Below are 8908 nucleotides of genomic sequence, written 5' to 3'. Positions count from 1 at the left end.
GACAGCGTTGCTATTTGTCTGTAATTGGATTGGCCTGATTCCTGTTGTCACTTGTCCCACATTACCGAGAAGTACAACCGGACGACAGCTGTCCTCCCGTTTGTTCTAAAAAAAGAATAATAAAAACATTGATGCATGGGGTGGCCTGAGAGTACCTCTGAGGCTTACGGCTAACGTTGACGTGCAGGGTGTTGCCACTCTCGTCTTAGTGGGGTCACACAAACCCTAGTCCACGTCATCACTCAAACATAGCACACATGTTCTTCCCTCTTGTCATATAGAGCGATCATATGCACAAAATGCTAATAACTTATTATTTCCCGATTACAAGCAGTCACAGCTAGCACTTAATGATTGTTTTTTGCCCTGCACCATCCGTTTTCTGGAGTTGACAGCACTGACTCGGCGACTGGTGATCCTTAATCTTACTTTCCTGTTAGGTTGACGGGGTAGACCCCAGTTAAGCTATGATTGTTACCACTTATCTAGGAAGCTGTTGCCTGTCCGTTTTTTACTTGTCCGCTGTCACTGCTCTCCTATTTCTGCACAACAAGGACCCGATATCATGACGCTTTGTTTTTCAACTAGTTCAACAGCTAGCCCTCCTGTTAGCTACCTCGACGACAAAGGCACCTACTCCGGCCAAACTAGTACTTGGCTTCTAGATCAGCAAACGTATTCACCTTTCTCGGGTCCACTTAGCTTGCCGTCATCCCTTTTCAGATTTTTTCTATTGACGCCATTATATCTTACGCCTCCTAACACCCGCCACGCGCTACTGCTTTCATTCTATTTCTTTCTCGTCGCCCCTCTTCCCAAGCTTACAACCTCGATTGCAGTTACTCAAACACCTCTTAGAGCTGTTTTTCATTCGGACTGGCTGGTGTCCAGCCTACACTCACACGGCATGACTCCCTGTGTCAGTCTCCGTCTCACCCAGAATCGGCGCCTCACCACGGAACTCTGCGTAACCCTTCTCCGACCTTTGACGACCGTTACGGGACTGTCCGTAAACCGAAGCATGTCAGTGCGATGATGGCACGGCACTGTCATACCCAGTGAGATGGCACTCCCGCAACTGTTTTCTCCAGATTTTCGACCACAACCCCTCACCCACTCAAGCCTGTAGCCACAACTTCGAGCAGTTCTCATCCGGCCGCGTCTCTGGTGTGAGCTCTGTGGTACCCAATGAAATTTCGCTCAGATTTGGTTAGCCTGGCTTTTCTACTGCAATTTCGGCTCGCCTGTTGCACAAGTTCATATCCACACACGGAGTTCAGGTCCCCCTATGTATTAGCAACTTGCCCCACCTAACCCATTCCCCTACACCTCACTTCCCTACAACAGTGCAACCAGTGAGTCTGCTTACTTTCAGCTTAAACCACATTTTTGAGATAAAACTTGCCATGTGCTCCCAATTTGAATTACACCAACTCCATCTCTACTTTTGCTCGTTGTTTCTCCGGCCATTTACCTAACCACCCAAGGTCACTCATAGCCAGCAATGGTTTTCAGTTTTAGTTCATGCCACCTGACTGTCTTTGATCTAGTCGGACTTCATGCCAATTTTTCCCAACAAATTGGGAAATAAACTATTATTACTATATCATCGGATATTCCCCACTGTTTATGAAATCTTCCTCTTTTGGTGCAATCCGCACCCCCAAAACCCAGTTTTGCTCCATTCTGACTGTAGAAGTATGATCATGCCAGACGGTATGCCACGCACAAGTTGGGAATAAACCTTATTATTATTACGTTAAGTGTCACGCGCGGCAGTTTGCTTTGATTGGACGGACCTGCCTGTGACTTGCTGGTTATACGAGAAGGTGTGTGCATATACAGACCCATATTTGTGGCTATCTTTGAGGGCTATAGCTTTGATATTCTGTCCTTTAAGTCTGTGGGCCTTTGTAGTTTGCATACGAAGTACAGCAGTGTGGTACACACACATTAAACTTGGTAACTACGCAAAGGTGGCGGCCGCCAATACCATTGACCGCCCCTGATCACAACGATATTGGTTGCGGTGCAGTTCACTCCTTTGTCCACAGTGAGTAACATTTCGGTGAAACGGTTTGTGCGGATATCACCGGTGACTTGTTCATGTGATAGTGGTGGTTCAATTTGTCACTAAAGTTAGCCTTAAGAGAATGGTGAATAATGCCGCTGAGACGGTTTTTTTTACAATGCAGTAGGTTTAAATGCTTGGAAAAACGTGCATATTGAATTGGATAACTGAAATAAAGAATTTTGTCTGCCTTGCTTGAGTGAATGGTCGCGGTACGAAAGTTGATGCACCTGAGTTTATGCCAACAAGTCCATGGGTTTATACGAGACTCAAGGCTTCCACCCAAGCTTTGATTGCTGAAATTCTGCTTATCGTTCGACTTTTACCTCTGTCGTTCAGAGATCAAAGCTGTTCATAACTCGGCGAGCAATGCACGTCCAAGGTGATTACCTTGGTGCGGCATGCCGAGCAGCGTGCAGTCACTCCCGGTAACTAATCCACAGGCCGGGATGGGCCAACAAGTACCACATTAACTGGTAATTAAACGAGCAGTCCCCCTTGTCTACCTGTGTTTAGACGGTTATTAATAAGAATGAGAACTTTTAATTAGGCTACTGACTAGTTGTTATTTGTATCTCGGTTCGTCGTCGGCCGGTAAGCACAACTCTATCTTCCCATTTGGACTGTTTTGGGTCATTCGCGCCATAGGCTCAAGAGCGAATGTGCCACAAAAATGGCAGGCGTTGACTGATAAGCAGCATTCAACACCGATAATGATCTGCAGTTTGGGTGGCCGAGGCGTTGATTGATAAGCAGCATTCAACATCGATAATGATCTGCAGTTTGGGTGGCCGAGGAAATGATCACGTTTCTTTAGGCTCGCTAAGTTACTGCCACTCCATGAAAGCCACAGAGACCATCCGGTTTTGATGGTCAAGCATGCTAGGTAATTGTCGCCACTAAGTGAGTTTCAAGCGATGCCTATCACTGCTGAGACGAGAGTACTGCCGCAGGCTGGTCCAAATGCAAGTCGTTGGAGCAGGATGTTACTGGCGAACTCATACTGAATTTTCGCAAGGCAATGGCCCGTTTGTGTTGACGCAACTTTAGTGCTTGCTGTAACATCCTTTGAGCTTTGGCCCATCAAAGCTGCATAGGTCTTTTGCTACGTTGTGTGCTGTCGGCTGACGGCGTCATGAATGGACTGTCGGTCGAGTTGCGGGGCGCAATACTATATAAACGGAGGCCTGAACTTGTCGGACATCCTTGCCATTACTTGAAAACTTTGTGAAGTAAAACAGCCTGACCAGCATTTCCAATGCAACCAGAAAGGGCAGGACCAAATGTTCCCTGTTTCATACAAAAGCAAGACAATTCGTGCTAGAGAACGCGTTTGACTTGCAGGATGGAAAATGTTCGGTGGATTATATTGGGCTGCGTGCCCACAGGGTGCACTCCACCACGAAGTATGGTACCGAGGCACTAATGTCTGTGGTGTACGCAGTTGGTTTGAAGTTGGCTGTGAAGGGGTTACATGTAAACTGCATAGGGTGGACCATTTTCCTGTGCAACTGCATTGCCACCGTATTCGCAAGTCGCTCGGCAGGCTTGCAATGTAAAGAAACTAATAACAGATGTGTTGTCCGTTTGACCGCCTCAAGCAGGAATATGCAGATAGCAATCACCAGGTGCGCACAGAGGTTTATAAGCGTAGTAAAGCATGTAAAAATGCAGCTAAACTAGTAAGGCGGCTTACAGGGTACTTCGTTGGTATAAATCACATGGCAAGGAGCATGATGCTTTTCAAAGTCATCTGGAAACTCCTGTTGGAACATTCTCCTTTGAACATGAAAATGCTGTCGCCTGCAAATTCCATATTGACAAAGTTCTCATTAGAAACGGTTTAAACGCCAGTGTTTTGAAGACATTTTCAATAATTTTCTCAATCAGGAAATTGGACGAGATTAGAGAGAGTAGATATCCTTGCCGGACACTGCTGTCTGTGGGGCGATATTAGATGGCTCAACAAACGCCCTCACACGCCCAGAAGCGTGAATACATGGACCGGATTATGTTCACAAATGTCTTGCGATACCCTGTTGAGCAGGTTTGGTTAAGAGCGCTGACAGATTGACAGAATCGAAAGCCCTTTGGAACTGTTGGATATCAAAATTGAGGGTCACCCGCGCATATGGATCTGTTCTAACACCTGACAGAGTGTGAAGATGTGGTCGACAACACGTGCGCTCACGGATAAGGACTCACGTTCTGCCGTAAGATGCTCAAGAATCAGTGAAACCGGAAGCGTTGCTATAACTACAGTCAAGCTAAAACCACCGTGGTTAGCACGTTTAGCGCGAGTGCCCCCTTTGAAAATGGACAATATTATCGATTCATCTCAGGTTTCTGTGACGGTCCATTTTCCAAGAAAGACATAAATATACTAGAGAAGCAGACATGCTTGAACGGAGCAGGTGGGGGATACGCAAGTTTAGGAGCTTAACACGCTTGAGTTGAAGTATACCCACCTACTTTTCTGGATCTCAGTGATGTCACGAATATATTGTGCGCTATTAACATATATCATTCGCCGGCAATTTTCACTCCACATTTTTACCTTATGTGCCATCATTAATAGACAGTAAAGCCTACATTATGCCTTCTCTTCTGCTTTTTTCTAATCTTGACCTAAATCTGCTCAGCATTCACCACATTTCGAACGAACAAGAAAAAAACAGATAGATAAAAATAGATAACATTTTTCTACCTACAATTCTGATTATCATCCGTCGTCAGATGAAGACGCGAAATAACGGACTTATTGCATCAATTATAATAGTATAAATAAACAAGAAACTGTCGTACGTTGCACCAACCATATGGTAAATGCCTCCATTGCATGATGTTCAGATTAGGATTTCGCTAAAAAAATGATGTAAACACGCCATATCTTAGATAACTACAAGCAAGAACACAGCCAAGATGTTAACCAGTTTGTTTAAGACCTCTGGTCACTTGGTAAAGGCTGCAAATACAGAGCATTATCTCCTTTGATATATGGAAATGTAGAAGTCTGGGCTACCTTGGTAATTTGGGTTCTGCGAGCTTTATTCGGGAGGAACTCATAAGCGTGCATGAATTAGACACTGACATTGCCTATAAAGTCACACAAGCTCTTGAATCTGCAAAAAAAGCAATCATGATCTCACACATATGGGCAAACTGTCATTTGTTCTGTGGCTGCTCCCACTCCATCCGTTGATGACAGGCTAACGGTTTCTGCCGCTAATGAACAAACAGACTACTCTTATGGGAAAACCGGGATTCCTAATTGTAGGCGTTCTGCTAAAGAATAATTTGCACGCATTGTGCGGAAACGGGAAACTTCCGCGGGTCTGTAGGTCTGAAATTTGAAATGTCACATAGCTTCAACCCAAGACTCCTCAAACTCCCTGAGATTCCATTAGGCTTCTCCCAGATGCTTATCGGAAACCATAACATGACCAAAATAATTGTTGTCCGAGTTCCCATCGATGTATGCAGAATTTTTGTTCCTCCATCGGCCTAAATCCGCGCGATTTTGCGATAAGTAAAGAGCCGATGAAACATTCATGTTGCAATAAAGTTTTGACTTCCTGTTCGTCCAGTACAAGGGTGTTACAAACGAGTATTTTAAACTGTGTCGCTGACAACTATGCAGGCACCTACTTGTAAATGACTTGTGTGTTCACATAACGAATTTGGAAATCCGCCCACTGTCCAAAGTTGTGGCCTAATCTTGTGTGCGGTAGCAACCGCCAAACTATAATCTCCAGCTTTATTCTCTGAGTTGCTGTGAGTTGAGAGCCGGTCGTAATGAAGGCTCTCCGTCACACACCGGAAGACGAAAGTCTCACACTAACTAATGTATACCAAATGGCAATCGATGGCATGATTGAAATATAAAATCGAGAGCACAAGTGCTCGTAACGCGCAATGCGGACCACAAAAGACGCAGGTTACAGCCAGACCAGTGATCAATAGCTTCACCGATCTCGACGATTATCCTTCGCCAAGACTGAATAAAATGATCAAAACTGTCGCATGCAACACCGCATGAACTAAGTTGGACCACCACAATGCATATGGTCAGGTTCCAACTATCGAGCTGGGAAAGCCGTTTACTGCGCTCAAAGCCGGTAGACACCTACCAGTTTCGGCGTGTCCCTCTCAGAGGGGCACACAGGGATGCGTACTTCCAACAAGCGACAAACCATATTATCGTAGCCGAACAGGTGCAGGACATGTTTACCTAGATCGATGGCGCTACCATGGGCTATAGATCAACAACTGGACATAATCGTAATCGTAGGCTTTCTCTTGATGCTGTCGATACATGCATTAACGTGAACGCACACAAAACAGCTTTGCAAACAAAGGGGTAAATCTAATGTTACACATCCTCCGAAGATATCAAGACACTTAACCCAGAACGAATAAGTCTCGGAAATGAGCTCTGGATCACTTGCCTTACGCTCAAAGTAGGTTGCCTCATGAAAAAACAAAATGCCTACGCCTCCGGATTTTTGAAATGTGCGAATAGAAAAATGTAGCTCTGGTTACCACTGATTGGAGCGTCACCATTGTAATCAAAACTAATGCGTCCGAAATCGCTGTTTTTGTATCAACGGGTGAGCATAACTGTGCGGCCAAATTTTTCTCAAGATGACTTGATGAAACGTGGTCTCAACTCTTCATGCATATGTTAATCCCAATGACAAATCGGATGTGCTTTTGGAAGAAGCTGACGGCAGGAACGAAGTTTGTTATGCGCGTTCCGACGGCTTGACAGAAAGTTTGGTTTAAGCAATTTTGACCCGAAAGAGTGTCCGTACGGACATCACGCGGGCGACACCGTTTTCTGTGCAACATTTTCAGACTATGTCAAAAGAAAAAGCTGATAACTCCCTGCACCGTCGTTGAATTTGNTTCTGTGCAAATTTTCAGACTATGTCAAAAGAAAAAGGTGATAACTCCCTGCACCATCGTTGAATTTGGCGTTTTTAATTTCCATTTTTGCTATTTTAAGTACAAACGACCGCTGCTTCCTTACACTCCAAGTATGCAATGTTCAGTCTCCATATTGCTCGACAAACGCAGACGCTGTTGTCTAAAAATAGTGTAATGTTTTTCCTCGGCAGAGATTGTGACCGGTTTTATAGTGTTAGTTGAATGATGCAGAAATCGCAACATCAAATGCATCAGTTGCGAGTATCAGAGGCATGTCTGAATAGACAATAACCTCTGCTGCATCCACCAACACTTGTTCGAGACTTAAATATATCCATAAGGGACCCATGAACTGGAAAATATGGCTCTGATTGACTGGATAGGTAAATGTTATCACAGAAATCGCCCATCCACCGAGAGTAGTACACAGACAAACAAACCGTAGGTTGATGTGGTTTTATGTCCTTCGGAACGTTCAGGGAATGTCGTGGCCACAAATTCCATAGTTTCATTGCCGGGAAAGAGTTGTGGCACTTGTGATTTTAAAGAGACGGCTTGGTGTACCTCAGCGTAAGGGGTACAACAATATCAAGAAGAAGGTCCGTGGTTCGAACACAACATCTGCATCTCGACTGATCCTGTCCCGGTTTAGGAAAGGTTGTGCAATCAGGCACTCGTGTTTATCCTGTCCCGGTTTCGGAAAGGTTGTGCAATCAGGCACTCGTGTTTCCTTCGGGTAGCATGATAGACAGGCACCGAAAGGATGTCACCAATGAATGACTAGAACTATTAGGTCGTCCTGATTTAACTGGGGGCCGTTCTTTTGAGCTGGAAATTTCGACCGATTGCTTGTTAATCCACTCCAAAGTTGGTGGTACTATCAAAATAAACACATGCCACGACAATATTTCCACCGCGTATTACGTCATACACGACGTTTTGTAAGCAAACTCCTTCACTCGAACTGTCTTCTCGGAAACTGATAAATATCGTTGAAAACCTCAACACCAGTGTGGATTCCGTCATCTTCCTGAAATTGTATTTGGTGATACGCACTCTTAAAGTCAAGCGTGATGGAGATGCCATATTGGGCTACTTCATTGCGCAAATCATCGATTCCCGGCAGCCTATAAGCGTCCAGTTGCATAGTTTAACTGTAATCAACGGTGATTATTTACCTCAGCTTAATTGTCAGTCCGAACCTTTCAATATTGCATTCCAGTCAAAAGAACCAGTAGAAGTGAACGACGACTTTCAACGCATGGCGACATTCTGGAAGTTCTGAGGCCTTTTGGATGCAGTATTAACAACCAAGCTGCGGCGGATACAGGATCATATGTGTCTGGTGTGTCCCGCATTTTGACCAATCAGAACTCGGGCTGACAATGGACCATCGAGTGGCCCGACCTTTTGGCCAGTGGTGTGCGGGCTCCCCTTCTAGGCCGTAGCTGCGCCTAACTGCAAGACGCAAGGCGGTATCGGTGCTTTAGCATACGGTGTCTACAGTTTTGGTTTATATGCTTACTGGGCTTAGGCTGACGAGCTTTCTCTCTCTCTTCCATCCACAGAAATGGTTGTGAGCACCTGCCTTCGGAAGGCCGCCCCGCTTGACGAAGGCCGCCTCGCTTGACGAAGTCCGCATTCCCCCTGCTTGGAAGGAAGCGATTGTCACGCCGATATACAAAACTGGTGGCCGATTATCGCCTGGCCTATAAGCCTCACTAGCGTGCCGTGCAAGGTGAGGAGCGCATTCTGAAGCGAGCCATCCTAGATCACCTTACTTCCAGCAGTCTGATATCTCCAGCTCAACATGGATTTCTCCCAAACCGTTCTTGCGTGACAAACATGCTTGTGTTTATGGACAGCTTAACCCAAGCCAAGGACGAAGGACTCATATCGGATGCCATA

The sequence above is a fragment of the Opisthorchis viverrini genome, assembly GCF_000715545.1.
Source record: "Opisthorchis viverrini unplaced genomic scaffold opera_v5_32, whole genome shotgun sequence".
In the NCBI taxonomy this organism is placed as follows: Eukaryota; Metazoa; Platyhelminthes; class Trematoda; order Opisthorchiida; family Opisthorchiidae; genus Opisthorchis; species Opisthorchis viverrini.
The sequence above is the reverse complement of the archived record's forward strand: the minus strand, read 5'-3'. Positions refer to the sequence as shown.